This window comes from Colobus angolensis, unplaced genomic scaffold (genome assembly GCF_000951035.1).
Source record: "Colobus angolensis palliatus isolate OR3802 unplaced genomic scaffold, Cang.pa_1.0 Scaffold158, whole genome shotgun sequence".
NCBI lineage: Eukaryota > Metazoa > Chordata > Mammalia > Primates > Cercopithecidae > Colobus > Colobus angolensis.
In genome coordinates, this window is record NW_012114688.1 from 8,451,027 (window position 1) to 8,466,397 (window position 15,371).

The window sequence follows — 15,371 nt, forward strand, 5'->3', positions numbered from 1 at the left end:
GACTCTCTCTTTGGGACCCTGTGGTTTCTGGCATCTCCAAGCTTCCAGGTGCCACTGCGTTCACCAGTGCCAGCCAGGGAAGCTGCTTGAGGTGCACCTGGTTCAGCTGCAGCCTCACAGAGAGCTGGCACTCATGCCAGCACCTGGAGCTGCCTGCCCCATGTCAGCAGTCGGCATGTCTGACTACGCAGTGCCTGGACCTCATGCTCGCTCACGCACACCTCTTGCCACTCTATGCCTGGCTCCAGTCTCTGTTGGATGCATGGGATCCAGGCCGGTAGCATGAGCTGGGCGCGGTCTGCCAGGCCGAATGGATGGAGCAAGTCCAGTGGAGAAAGGTATCACCAGCCACAGATTTCTAGATAGAAAAACGACACCTCAAAGATCCCATAATAGCACCTTGCCATAGGCTTAAGAAAATAGTGGCATTGCTGGACATCTTTTCTAGTTCTAGCCTTCAAGGTGCTATTTATTAGCAGTAAAGGGAATGAATACAGCCTTAAGGAGTGCAGGCATGATCTTTCAACCATCCTAGTCTCCTTGCTCGTTCTCAGTGCTCTGATTCAGGGGTAATATCATAAATTGATTTTTATAGCAGTTTTCTACTCTTCCCCACCATAATTTACTGTACTTTCCATAAAGAAAGAGACATATATATTCTTGACATTATCTTTTAAGGGTGTCCTTAAAAAATATTTCTTGCCCTATTTTATGTAATAGTGAGAAAGTAACTTACACTTTTTTGTAAACATGTATTTTAGTCCGTTTATGGGATATGTTCTTGGTGGTTTTTAAAAATTTATTTGCATAAATTGATGAATTGATACACTATTGTTACTTTTGTGCTCCCTTGAAATAGCAGTGACAGACATATAGACTCCTGCTGATAAGAGATATTATTTTTATTTTTACAAATAATATGTGGAAATGGTTTGGTAGATGTAATAAAGCACATCTAAACAAGTTAATGATAATCATTTTAAATTTATTTTTAAAGGATCTATAAACAAAAACATATTTCTTCTAAACCACTCTAACCCCAAAAATTTACCCGTGATCCTAAAGCAACAAACAATTTAAACACACACACACACACACACACAAAATCAAACCTAAATCCACTTTGGTGAATATCTTTTATTTTCAAAACTTATATAAATATCTAATTTTTAATGGCATGTTATTCTTGTGTTATACACAAATGACTCCAAATATCGATAGCACAATAATTGGAATTTAAAACACAAAACATAATAGCACATATCAAATAATGTTGTATATTGCAACTTCATGGAGATTGATATATTTCATTGAAATAGCACTTGTTTTTTAAACAGCTCTTCATTAACTTTTATTCATAAAAAGATTAGCCACATATTGGGAAGAGATATTTGCAGCATGTAAAACTTGATAAAATATTAGTATCCATTATAGTTAACAACTCTTAAGAAAATGATAAATAATATATAAAAAGTAGATAAAACACCTAAATAGAATTTGAAACATTAAAACCTCAAAACAGGCTCTACACCTTTAAGATAAAGGTTTTAAGGTTACAAAATCAAAAGTTAAGATTGCAATTAGATAGCTTTTATATTTACTGGATTGGTGAAAAATTTTCAAAAAATCAAGTATCTGTAAGACTGGAGGAAGGGCAACACTGCTGGTAGAAGTATAATTTGTTTAAACAACTTTTGAAAACACTTTGGCACAATTTGTTACTATGACATATGCTCTAACCAGTGATTACACTCCTCGGCATATACACTAGAGAACTTTTTGAATTTCGAATTAGTAGGCAATCAGCAGAATGTTTGTAATAGCGTTATTCAACATAGCAAAATCTTAGAACCAACACACATATCTGTCAAAAGGAAATTGGGGCTGGACATGATGCCTCACACCTGTAATCCCAGCATTTTGGGAGGCCAAGGCAAGTGGATCACTTGAGGTCAGGAGTTTGAGACCAACCTGGTCAACATGGTGAAAACCTGTCTCTCTTAAAAGTATAAAAATTAACCAGGTGAGGTGGTGTGTGCCTGTAATCCAAGCTAGTTGGGAGGTTGAGGCAGGAGACTCACTTGAACCTGCGAGGTGGAGTTTGCAGTGAGCTGAGATCGTGCCACTGCACTCTAGCCTGGGCAACAGAGCAAGACTCAGGAAAAAAAAACAAAAAAGGAAATTGGATAGATAAACTGGGATATTGTCATACAATAAAATAGTTCATAAAATGAAAAATTAATGAGCTATAGTTTTCGAACCAATATAAGTGAATTTTGAAGGGTGATAATGTTGAGTTAACAAAAAATAAGTCACAAAAGGTTGGTGTTATTATGATAACCTTTTAATGAAGTTCAAAGCAATACTGAAAGATATATTGTTTCAGTATTGCTGGAAGAAAAATACATACAGCCAATACTGAAAAATATATTATCTAGTGAAATTCAATGCATGAGATTAAAATCTATAAGCAAGGATATGATACACTAAAAATTCAGAATAAGGGTTATTTCTGTGAGGAATGAAGATGCATTAAGATGGAGGGGGGGTGTACTGGTAACATATCGTTTTGATCTATTCCTTAAGTAGAATGTTATAACCATATCTATTTGTTTTCATTATTATACTTCATAACTCATATTTATTTTGTACATATAAGTTTTTGTATAATTACTTATTTTAGAGTTTTGTGTATGTATGTCATAAACACATAGCTATATTTATATATCAAATATTACATTATTATCATTTATTGTATACATATACATTTATATGATACATGCATATATGATATCTGCATACATTTATATGTATATGTGTATATATATCTACATATATACATTTTTTGAAAGAATAGATTAAAATAATTGGATAAGAATTTTCACTCTGTATAAACACATATACATATGTACAAACACATACATATAAACACTATATATACACATATGTATATGTATAACATACATATATACACATAGATATACATGCATATATACATATAATGTATATATGCATGTATATATTGCAACGTGTATATATGTATATCAATATATGCATATATACATATATGTATAATACTTATATACTTTTTTAAAGAATAGATTGAAAGAATTAGATAAGAACTTTCACTGTGTATAAACACATATACATAAATACAAACACATACACATATAAACACTGTATAAATATATATATGTATATATGTGTGTTTATATAAGAATATAACATTTTTATGTGTCCTTCCAAAAATAGTCTTCTCTTAATATATGCACCTGTGCTTTCTTGGACAAATGATACAATGCTTTATATAATGTTCAATACCTTTTCGCATTTATTAAGAGAAATTTTCATGTCAATTTGTTCAGTTTCAGGTTTTTCTATTACAGACAAGCTTGCTATATGCATACCACATACATAAATCTTTGCTCACTTGTTTGAGTATGCATTACATAGTATTATATTCCCAAAGGCCAAGGGAAGAGTGCATTTTCTCTCTGTTCCAATAACAGCAAATATATTAGAGATAATAAACTATTTGTCTCAAAAAACTGTTTGCCTCAAAAAACTGTTTGTCTCAAAAAACTGTTTATATATGGTCCAACCAGTAACAAACTCAATCTAACTATTGAGAATCAGCTCTGAAGAAGCCCCAAGGAATTCGGCTAACATTCTTCATTTGTGCTGTTTTCTATTTGTACCTTACTCCAGCATTCCTCTTCATTTCGGCATCACCATCAGCTTTGTCCTTTACACTTTGCCTATGCTGATCCGGATAACTTTCTGTCGACCACATATACTGAATTATTCATTTTAATTACATGAAATTTCCATTTTAGTGGTTCAGAAATGATCAAATTTGTCAATTTCATATGGTCCAATATATATTTTCTTAACTTTTTTAATTTGGGGAGAGGAAAAGCCCTCAGCGATGTTACCACATCCCTCCTATTGCTACACATTTGTAGCTGGACAATGAAGAATCATATTACTATAATTTACTTCCTCTATCCCCCTGCTCTGACCGTAACTGTCATTCATTTTTCTTTGTTTGTTTTTGTTTGTTTTTGTTTTTACTTTACTAGTAGATGGCTGCAGTTCACTAGTTTGAACTAAGTAGAGTTCTCGCACTACTATTTTTCTTTTAGGTTTACCTCACTTGGAAGACTATAGCAAAATGTTTTGAACTGCACAAATTCAGTTTGAAAGCCTAAGTGTAAAACTTAAAACACTCCAACTTTACCCCAGATATTCCATTCCAGGGGAGTGCACATTATCTTTCTCCCTGTACAGATTTATCTTTATTATTCATTAATGGTAAACATTGCAACATGAGACGTGCTTTTTTCTTCATATAGCCACTGTAGAAAACATTATCTATTCCATGTCTTATTTAATAAGCACATAAGATAATCTCTGTTTTAGAATTCTTTTACCATAAAAAGTTTACTTCCTAAATAAATGTTTTATACCATACAATAGAAAATGTATGCTTCTTTTCTTCAGGTAAAAATTGAATTTATTACTTTGCTATTTTGTTTTGGAAAGCAGGGACGTCAGAGCTAAAATTGGAGCTTATTGAAACTTAAAAATAACCTAAATATTCCTAACTTTAGCCCTAACCTGAACCCTGAGCTTAATTTAATTTGGTTCATTCCACAACTAGATTTAAAACTGTAAGTTCTATATTGACATTCTTACTATAACATATTATTTAAGTAAGTACAAATTAGTTCTAAGGAATTGGCTAAAATAAATAATAAAAATAAATACTGAAAACATATTACAACTAATTTAGAATAATTCCACATGATCAAACTTAAGATGCACAAAACATAATGAAATTGTTTTTGAAATAGCATATGGATCATAACTATAACTTGGTTTGATTTGAAAAATAACATAATATTATGAATCTTGAATACACAGAATAGCTAAAATGAAGCCAACAAAATTTTTTGAAAGAATAGATTGAAAAGAATTAGATAAGAACTTTCACTCTGTATAAACAGATCTTGAATACTTATTTTGAAATTACTTGAAAAATCTTTTTATTCTTCTTATCTTTAAATTTGTTGTGGTATGATAATATGAGGATTTCCCCCTCCCACCCAGATTTACTGAAGTATAACTGACAAATAGAAATAATATATATTTAAGGCATACAAGGTGATGATTTAGTATACATATACATTGTGAAATTATTACTACAATCAAGTTAATTAACGCATTCATGACCTCACACAGTTTACATTTTTTTTGTGTGGTGAGAAAATTTAAGTTGTCTTAGCAAATGTCAAGTACTGTATACAATAGAATATTATTAACTATAATCATGCTGTGCATTAAGTTCCCAGAATTTATTTAGTTTGTAACTGAAAATTTATACCCTTCGACCAATATCTCCCCATTTCCCTCAACACCCCACCACCAACCTAAATAACAACCATTCTTCTCTGCTTCTGAGTTTGACTTCTTTAGACTCTACATATAAGTGAAATCATAAAGTATTTGTCTTTTTGTGTCTGACTTATATTACTTACTATAATGTGCTCAAAGTTCATCTATGTAGCCCCAAATGGAAGTATTTTCTTTTGATGGCTGAATAGTATTACATAGTATAGATGAATAGATACCCACATTATATAGAGGGTATATATATTTATATATAAATATACATAACATATCATATATTAGTATAGTATAGTACCACTTATATACTATAGCGTATCTATTTTTATATAGTACTATTTATAGTATACAGTGTATATTTCTATATATAGATATTGATATATAGTATATGTATTTTATATATACCATCCGTTTTACACATACTATAGATATATTTATAGATATATAAATATATACTACATATATGCAATGTATATATACATATACACAATGTATATATAAACATTTATAGTATATATAGACTACTTATAGTATATAATGGCACTATATATAATATACGCTATTTATAGTAGATATATACACACCATGTATATAGTACATAATACATAGTCATAGATACTTTGTCCATTTATATGTCAACATACATTTACATTGTTTCCATAACTTTGCTATTGTAAATACCTGAAAATTTCCAAAGCTTGAAAACACTATGTTATTTTCCACAGCATAATAGTTCTCCTATCATCCATCATCTCTTGTTTAGTACATTGGTTTTTGCCTTACAGAGTTAAACGTCTGCCCACTATCTAATTATCCACAAATTCAAAATTACAGTTTTTAACTAATGTCATTTAATATATTTGAAGAAAGTAGAACTAATTCCAATTTTTTTCATAAAAATTTGTAATTGAAATGGAAGCAGACGGCTTTAAATCTAAAATATCATTAGTGGTAACAATTAAGGACTCTACAGGTATCAGTAAGTGAACTTACAAATTGATTTGCCTTTCTATGACATGGGTGTGAGTTTAGTTTTTAACTGTACCTGCATTATATGTCTAATTTATCAATAAAATTATCTGTGTGTGTGTATGGATTTTTTTTACCCTTGTGTTTTATTAAAGAAATGGCCACTGACCCACTCAGTTATAGCCTTATTCCTAGTGTAGTGAATACCATGGTTGGTGGTGTATGAAGTAATCAAGTAAGATGACACAGTCTCATCACTGAAAGTATCAGAGTGAGAGAATATGAAATTTCATTAGGTGCAATGGCAAGTATACTTGTATTTATGAATAAAAGTTCTCAGCTCTCACTAGAAGTAAATAAAGGGATCTGGTAGCACATTCTGTTCAAGTGAAGGTGTGGGTCCTGCAGAGAATTCCAAAATCAAGGGTGGTCTGCAACCCAGTGCTTTGGAAGCTAATTTTTTAAAAAAATTTTATTGTAATTTAAGTCTTGATGTAGGTATGTTGCAGGTGGTATTATCTACCATTTCAAATGTAACTTAATTCAATTCATGTAATAATTTCTGTATGTTGACTCTGAGTGAATTAGCATGCTAGGCCTACTTACTTTTACTTTGTCATTTATTTAATGGGTAAATACATTAGGCTTTTTAAAAATCTTTTGTAAAATGAGAGAAATGACCTACTTCATTGCACTGTTCTGAGCATACATGTCAATTGCTCCCCGTTCAATCCTGGCAACAGGTTTGCTGTTTCATTCTCACAGGAAGATATGTAACCTGGGGGCAAAGACAGCAATAAGTTCCATAAGAATTGAGAACTGGAGATCAGAAAGGAGGGAAGTGAGAGGTCTAGCAAAACTATGAGAAGGAGCAAAGCTTTCTCTCAACTAAACAATAGTGTAGTTGCAGGTAGAGAGAGAGAAATCCATGAATTCTGGATGAATCCCAAGGGATTATAATGCTCTGAGAAGAAAAGTTATGTGATATATCTCAGGAGATAAATCCCTAGAAATCAGGGGCATCCAACAGGCCAAAAGATTTCTCTGTTCTAATCATTACAGGAAAATAAGAGAGACACCCTGGGTCAGAATAGGCCATGTGATCAGATAATGGATGCCTCAGCAGTTGCCTGTGAGACTGATGACCCAAAGTGTGCCCATCCCCAAATCCTGACAATGTGTGAGCTCCCAGAACTTTGATACAGTTCTAAAAAGACAAGAAGGGAGTATACAAACGACAGGCTAAAAATTTCATGACAGTTCAATTGAATGCAGATTCAGAAGCAACACATAGTTGATTTAGGAACCAAAGATACATGCTTCTTGCATACCTGATATTTTGGACAGAGACTCAGACTTGCTCTCAGTGCCTAGCACGGTGTTTAGCATTTAGTAAGTACACAATAAACACTCTTATTATTATTATTTGGAATTAAAATTTAAAAATAAAAGAAGCTGTGCTACTCCTCTGTACAGGAAAACCCCAAATGCTCTCAGTTTCATATATAACAGAACATAGAAGATTTACACTTCAAATAAATAAATGAAAATTATTTTACTATTAGAGTTTCAGTACTGTATTTCACAAATAATCTAGCTATAGAAACCAAGTCTAAATATTAAATACTGGTAACCCAATCTCTCTTCCACATATTTGCCAGTCTTGAGTGATTCTGAAACCATAATATTACTGATAAGCTTGCTATGCTGCCTCCTGTTTAAATGGAAATTCAAAATTCAAAATTACTGTGCATGTAACCCTGGAACACAAATAGGACATTAGTGGAAGAACTGATGAAAACCAAATAAAAGTTGAAGCTTAGTTCGAGACCAGCCTGACCAACATGGTGAAACCCCATCTCTACTAAAAATACAAAGAAATTAGCTGGGTGTGGTGGCGGGTGCCTGTAATCCCAGCTACTCGGGAGGCTGAGGCAGGAGAATCCCTTAAACCTGAGAGGTGGGAGTTGCAGTGAGCTGAGATTGCACCACCGCACTCCAGCCTGGCAACAGAGCGAGACTCCATCTAAAACAAAAACAAAACAAAACAAAACAAACAAACAAAAATAAAGTTGAAGCTTAGTTTATAGTTATATATCAATGTTGGGCCCTTAGTTTTGACACATGTAGCACGATAATATAAACTGAAATTTGGTTGGCGTATACAGAAATTATCTGTATGACATTTGCAACTTTTATGTGAATTAAGATTCATATAAAATTAAGATATTTTATATACATTATTTCATGCAAAAACCTATTTTAATTTAAATGATTCAGGGAAAGTTACTACATTGAGCCTGACGTAGACTTTATCAATCTAATATTGAAAGTATTCTGCTATATTTTTTCAGTCCCCTTACTTAGTTTGAAAATGAATTGGGAATACGTATGTAGTCAGAAAATATTTATCAAATATCTACCCTGTACCACTAGCTGGAAGATACATTAATGAATTAGGTATAGATTAATTTCTAGCAAGAGCTACAAATATGTATATAAATAATAATGATTCAATAGAAAGAGTTATGTTTCCTACAGGAAGGGTTTAAAGTGTTACTGTAATTTATAGAAGAGAAAATATCTTTTATTTTCAAATATTGGATCAAGGAAAGTTTTAAGAAAGAATTGTCATTTGAAATGGACCTTGAGTGATTACTTGTTTGTGGATAAGTATTGATTAGAAAATGTACAAGAAGAAACACTACAGTGTACAAAGTCAACAGAGTATATGGAGCTTAGTGGACACACAGAATTACAGTCGAAAATGAAGACAGACACAGAAAGGTAAGTTTCCAGTATTTTGTAGAACACATTCATGACCAGGTTGTAATGTACTTGATTTTTCAGGATTTTGACAAAAAAGTAATGTCAAGACTCTAATTTCAAAATACTGCATTCTTCTAAAGATAGTGTCCTGTTTCCATATGGAATTAGAGAATGTTCTGACAACTTTTTCAGTTAGTAGGATGAATTAGAACCCCTCAGGAGACATATCCTGGGGAACAGAGCAAGCCAGCAGCTGGGAAAGTTTAGTGTGCATGCAGATAGTTCATCAAAAGGAAAATGTTGACATATGCCAAGTGGTTACGTGGGAAATCAGTTATTTCCAAGGACAGAGAGTAACAGATTTCTCTACAGGACAACAGAGTGTGAGGATATGGAAGCCAGGATGGAAAAATTGTGTAGCAAAACATATGGTCAACATAAGGGAAACAGATATCAGAGTCCAAGCTATTGTGCACACATTTAAGACAGAAATCCAAATTTGCAAAGAAATGGGATTAATCAGACCAGTACTTAACCCTTGTCTAGAAAGGATAAAGAAGAAAGTTGATTATAATAACTAGATTCCTGTTTAAATCCATGGAAAACCCTATTTATTTCCTATCAATATTAAAGAAGACTCTAATCTGGCCTCTGACAATGAAAGAAATTCATGAGTTGACAGGAGACACTTATACTATTGAAAGGGCACTTGGAAGAATGAGAAATGAAAGGACAAGGAAGGAGGTTCAGTAGGAATTTGTACTTGGTACTCTGAGTAACAAGGAGAAGTACTAGAGCATTGGACTGAGAAATGCTGGACTGTACAAAAATTAAAACCAAGTCTCCAAGAATGGCCAATAATAGACATTTTAATCTCAGTTAAACTAAGCCACAGAAAGATGCTTGTATGCATGAGGAAGTATACTTGTTAAAAGAAAATTAGAGGTCCTGCCTTCTTTACATCTATCTACCTCCTCAACTTGGTCAAGTTTAAACATTTCTCTCAGCAGGTGCCACCTAGATTAAATGCACCTTCTTTCTTAAGAACTGATGGTTCAAGTGGAAAGGCCATCGTAATACTCTGAAATTTGACCAGTCTAGTTTAGTTCTGAGTCATATTAAATCTCATGACCCGTGTGGGTAGCCACAGTTGCAGGAATCACTGCCTCTGGAACAGTAATCAATACAGAGATTAGCTATTAAGGATATCACAGGTACACTTACCAAAACCAGGTCATACATCTGACACTGAGTCTGTAGAACAAGGTAGAACAAAGGTTTTCCAAATTGAAGAGTAGTTTTTCATTTTTCCAGACTGTTGTTCAAGTCTAACATGACAGAAAAATGTATTGAGAGATTAACATATTAAACAAAATATATAATAGTTTCTTCAGCATTACTAACTATATCAGTAATATACAGAAGCAAAGTAACATATACCTTACATCATGTATGTGAATACTGGCATTTTAAAATTTAAATTATCTATTTAAATTATCTATTAGAGAGATATATTTATGTTTGAACATAATACTGTTTTCTAAAACTAAAGACATGTAAATAACAAAAGGAAATACTTTGAGGTTGATAAGAGAAACTACATTTTAAATGCATATATTATAAAAATGTAAAATATATCTTAGTTTTCCTAGCAGAATATGATTTAATTGCCTCTTTAAAAATAAACTGTTGTCTTCCTGTAAATTGAATGTTCTCCATAACATTTTAATATACTTAACTCTTCCGCCTCTTTCAGCATTCTACATCCATTTCTGGGTCAGGTGTTTACCATCTTCAAAGCATTTATTCTGTCATTGTTAATATGGAATTAATACAGATCTTAGCTATTTATCCTCAATAATTTTCAAACCAATCATTTAGAGTGAAATACAGCTTAAAATTTATGCATTAAATAGTAAATTTGGAAGAATGACAAGACAAGTTGAGATGATTAACATTTCTGCCTTAATTTTCCAGAAATCGACAAAATAAAATAAGTTATTTTGGTGAAGATGTAAATAACATGAATCATTTTGGTGGAATATAAAAAAAAATGAATGTGTTTTTTCTCATAACAGTTAAAAATCTGGTTGTTATTTTTCTAAATGAGCTATAAGAAAAAGTTTGTATTTTTAATTTAATGTAGCAATGGAGTCTTTACCTGGTGTATGCACTTTCCTAAGCTGTATTCTTGTAACAGCCTATTAGTGATCCTGGAAATCTGTGAGGACCTGTGAGTGTTATTTTGTCAGGAAAAGATCCTTCTGAACAGTAGCCAGAGAAAAAGCTCTTTGATTTAGAGAAAATAAATTGGTTCTTTCATTATAATGCCATTCTAAATTAACACAGTGTACAATCTAAAAGTAAAACATTTAGGAGGTTTAAAAAAAGTAGTAATGCATTAGTTTTTGTTTGTTTTACATACTAAGAGATATGTGAACTTAGGTACTGGTATTGCAAATGAAAGTCAAGTCAAGTAAAAAAGCCACTCAAAAGCATGATCAATATGGGGTAAAGATTCTAAAGACTGTGAACTAGGAGACTCACATAGAACTAGGATTAGGCTTTAGTAGATTTAGTCCAGGTTTAGTTCAAAAAGCTCTTTTATTGCACATTCAGTTAAAACAGCTACATGTGAGTAATGGCTATCATATTAGACAATGCAGTGCTAGATCATCCATTATATCTATAGTTTTCTTTAGATAAAAACCATTTTCATTGCTGTATCTTACCATCACCAATAATGCTATGCACCCAGTTTGACCATCATCTCTTTTTATCCAGGTCATTTCTTTCAGTGCCATGAGGTAAACTATCCTTTATCCCTTTGAATTTATTAATCCTAACACTTTTTCACAGTATCCATCTTACATTCCATAATGTAGTGGTTAATTTTAGGTGTCAACTTTACCTGTTCATGGGGTGCTCAGTTTCTATGAGAATGATTTGAATGAAATTAACATTTAAATTTGTCTACTGAGTGAAGCAGGTCGTCCTCTTTCGTGTGGGTAACTCTCATCCTATCATTTCAACTCATGGATAGACAGAATCCTTCCTGCCTGACAACCTTTGGACTGAGACATCAGCATTTTTCCTTCCTTTAGACTCAAACTGAAACACTGACTTTCCTTGGTCTCCAACTTGTTGACTCACTCTGCAGATCTTTGGACTTGCCAGCCTCCATAATCATATGAGTCAACACTCAGACAGAATAAAAGCTCTAGAATTGGAGCTGACTTTAAAAACAGCCATTATCTGGGATAAATCTAGTGCATAAAAGTAACTGTGAACTTCCAAAAGTCACTGGTCACTTGGTGAATGTAAGTAGACTGTTATGAGTCTCAGTTTGCAAAATTATGTCAAAATGCTTTAAAACCCATGAGAAGATACAGGGTGACAAGAGAAAAGAACATTCAAAAAGGAGAAGGGTGTGGAATGTTTCCTTGCTAGAATTTTCGGACAAGATTAATATCTGCACAATTCCCTATAAAGCAAGGAGATTAAAAGTGATCTTTCACCTTCATGTTTCAGACTATGGATCTAAACATCTTGAATCATCCTTAGAGGCACAAAATACTTAGTTATGACTCATTCTAGTTTAAAGAATGCCCTTGTTTCCCTAAAGCTGTACTTATTACCAAATATTGGATAGGCAGTAAAAAAAAAAAGATTCTTTTGCCTATTTAAGAAAAGTAATTACTCCCAAATAAGGATGTGTTTTAGGAATAAAATGGCTCCCAAAGAAGAAGAGTACATTGACTATTAAGTAAGACACACAATCTTAGTGCTCTAGTAATGGTGATTCTCTAGGCTAGGATACAGTCACAATTGATAGAATTTCTTGTTTTCCCATACTCTGTTACCATTTACATTCACTGACTTAACAATACGTCATTGACAAAACAGCTGAGAATATTGGAATATGTTCCTGGAATTTCAAGTAAGTCACACTTTAGATCAAATATTTGACTCACTGGGTGTTGCTCTGGAGAAAGTCAGACTCAGGAAGTTTGTCTCTAATACATTAAGGTCAGTACGTGGGCAGGGCAAGTTGAGTGGCATGCTCTGCTCCAAGCTCAGTCAGACAGCAGAGAGCACTAACATCCTGCTCCTGACTGCTTCCAACCACTTAAGCTGTTTACAAATACACAAAGCAGAGGAAAGGAAGAAGTAATTGATTGCCTCCACAAGGAGGGCAATCACACACAGATAGGTCAATTTCAGTGGTACAAGACCAAGTCTTGCCACCTGAGGTGTTATTATAACAGTTCAAAGTCTCGACTACTTGTCAAGCTTTTGAAAGGCCAGGAGAGAGTACCTTACTACATATCTCCTGAAACTTTGCTGCTTAAAATGTCGCCCATTATCCAACAGCATTAGCATTGTTGGAAGATTGCTAGAAATGCAGCAAATGTCTAAGTTTACCCAAAATGTATTGAATCGGAATCTGAATTCTAATTAAATCCCTAGTTTAGTTATATATACATTAAGGTCTGAGAATCAATGCCCTAAATTTCACCTTCCAGAGTGAGAGAACCTGCATACCATCCTAAATACTACTGTTGTTCAAGCATTTATGGTTATTATTGCTACAGCTCACAGAACTTGGAGTAAGAGAACAGACAATGTGGTAAGACTGCCCGAATACAAACGCAGAATATCAGCATTTGCCAGGGAAGCACTACCATATGTTATGGAAATAGACAACTCAGAAATCTCACTGATAATACAATAGAAGGTTTTGGTTTTAGATTTTTGTTTTCTCTCGCACGTTATAACTCAATGTAGGTCAGGCGATCTTCTGCATGTTAAAGCTTTACCATCTGGAACAAGTGGACTCCAAGGCCACCGTGGCAGGAAAAAAGAAAAATTAAAGGGGCTCACCAGCTCTTCACTGCCTTAGCCTATAATGGGCAAATATTGCACCTGTTTATGAACCACCAGCCAGACCTAGTTAAATAGTGAAAAACATAAATATTTAGTGAGGTCTACTTTGATATTCCTAAATGCTTTTATAATTATATTTTATTTGGTTCAAGTTTTCATATTTCTCCTATAGCAGCTCAAATTCATTAGGAGTCACTTGTTTCGGGGTTCTTGTGCAATTTTTCTCTCACTGGCTATTAGATCCCTGTTGGATGGTGTGTTATTTTCATATATCTGCTTACTGGGGTTCAGGTCCAGCTTCCAGGACAGCTTATGTATGGGGCTGCCAATGAGTTATGCAAGTGGCCGTGTCTTTGCTCTTGTGAGCCAGCAGGTATTAGCCATCAAAGAGGTTAGTCTCTGGTTGTCACCTAGCAGAAAGCCCTCAGTTCCTCCCAGCCCCAGTGCTTCAGAAGGAGATTAAACACAGCCCATCTTTTAAGTTTCTCTTTAGTTCTTTATGAACCATAGAGACTATAAACACAAACACATTAATGTCAACCACCTTTGATAATTTGAGATCTCTCTGGCTAGGTTACCTTGATAATCTCCTATGTTCCAATGCTCACTCCCAGGGCTCGTAAGTGTTGTTCCCCAGGCTCTTCTCCCCTGGAGCAACAAATTACTGAATGAGCTCTTTCTATCAGGAAAAGACAGAGACTGATCTCACTTGCATTACCTCCTCTCCGGCAGCTGCTTAGCAACCTAAAAATATCCAGGAATACAGTACATCTAGGAAACATCCAAACTATTCTTTATCAGATTTATCTCCATCTTTTACAGAATACTCAGCTTAATGCATTTTCTTTTCTTTGCACTACGTTAATTAGGCAGTAGAATGTAGAAGAGGGATCAGAACCAAGGTTAGCTGACTACAGCTTCTAAGCTACCTGTATCTGACAGATTCTACTGAGTCACATCAGCTTCAGTGTCAAGAGCAGGACAGAGGAGACAGACGTTGGAATCACAAAAGCAAGGTGATCGCATCTCTATATATCATGGCCGTAGGATCTGAGATGAGGGAGAAGTGCTTAAGAAGGGTGAATGGACCAGGAGCAGTGGCTCATGCCTGTAATCCCAGCACTTTGGGAGGCCACAGCAGGAGGATCGCTTGAGGTCAGGAGTGCAAGACCAGCCTGGCCAACATGGTGAAACCCAGTCTCTAATAAAAACACAAAAATTAGCCGGGTGTGATGGCACATGCCTGTAGTCCCAGCTACTCGGGAGGCTGAGGCAGGACAGTCGCTTGCACCCAGGAGGCAGGAGTTGCATTGAGCCAAGATCGTGCCATTGCACTC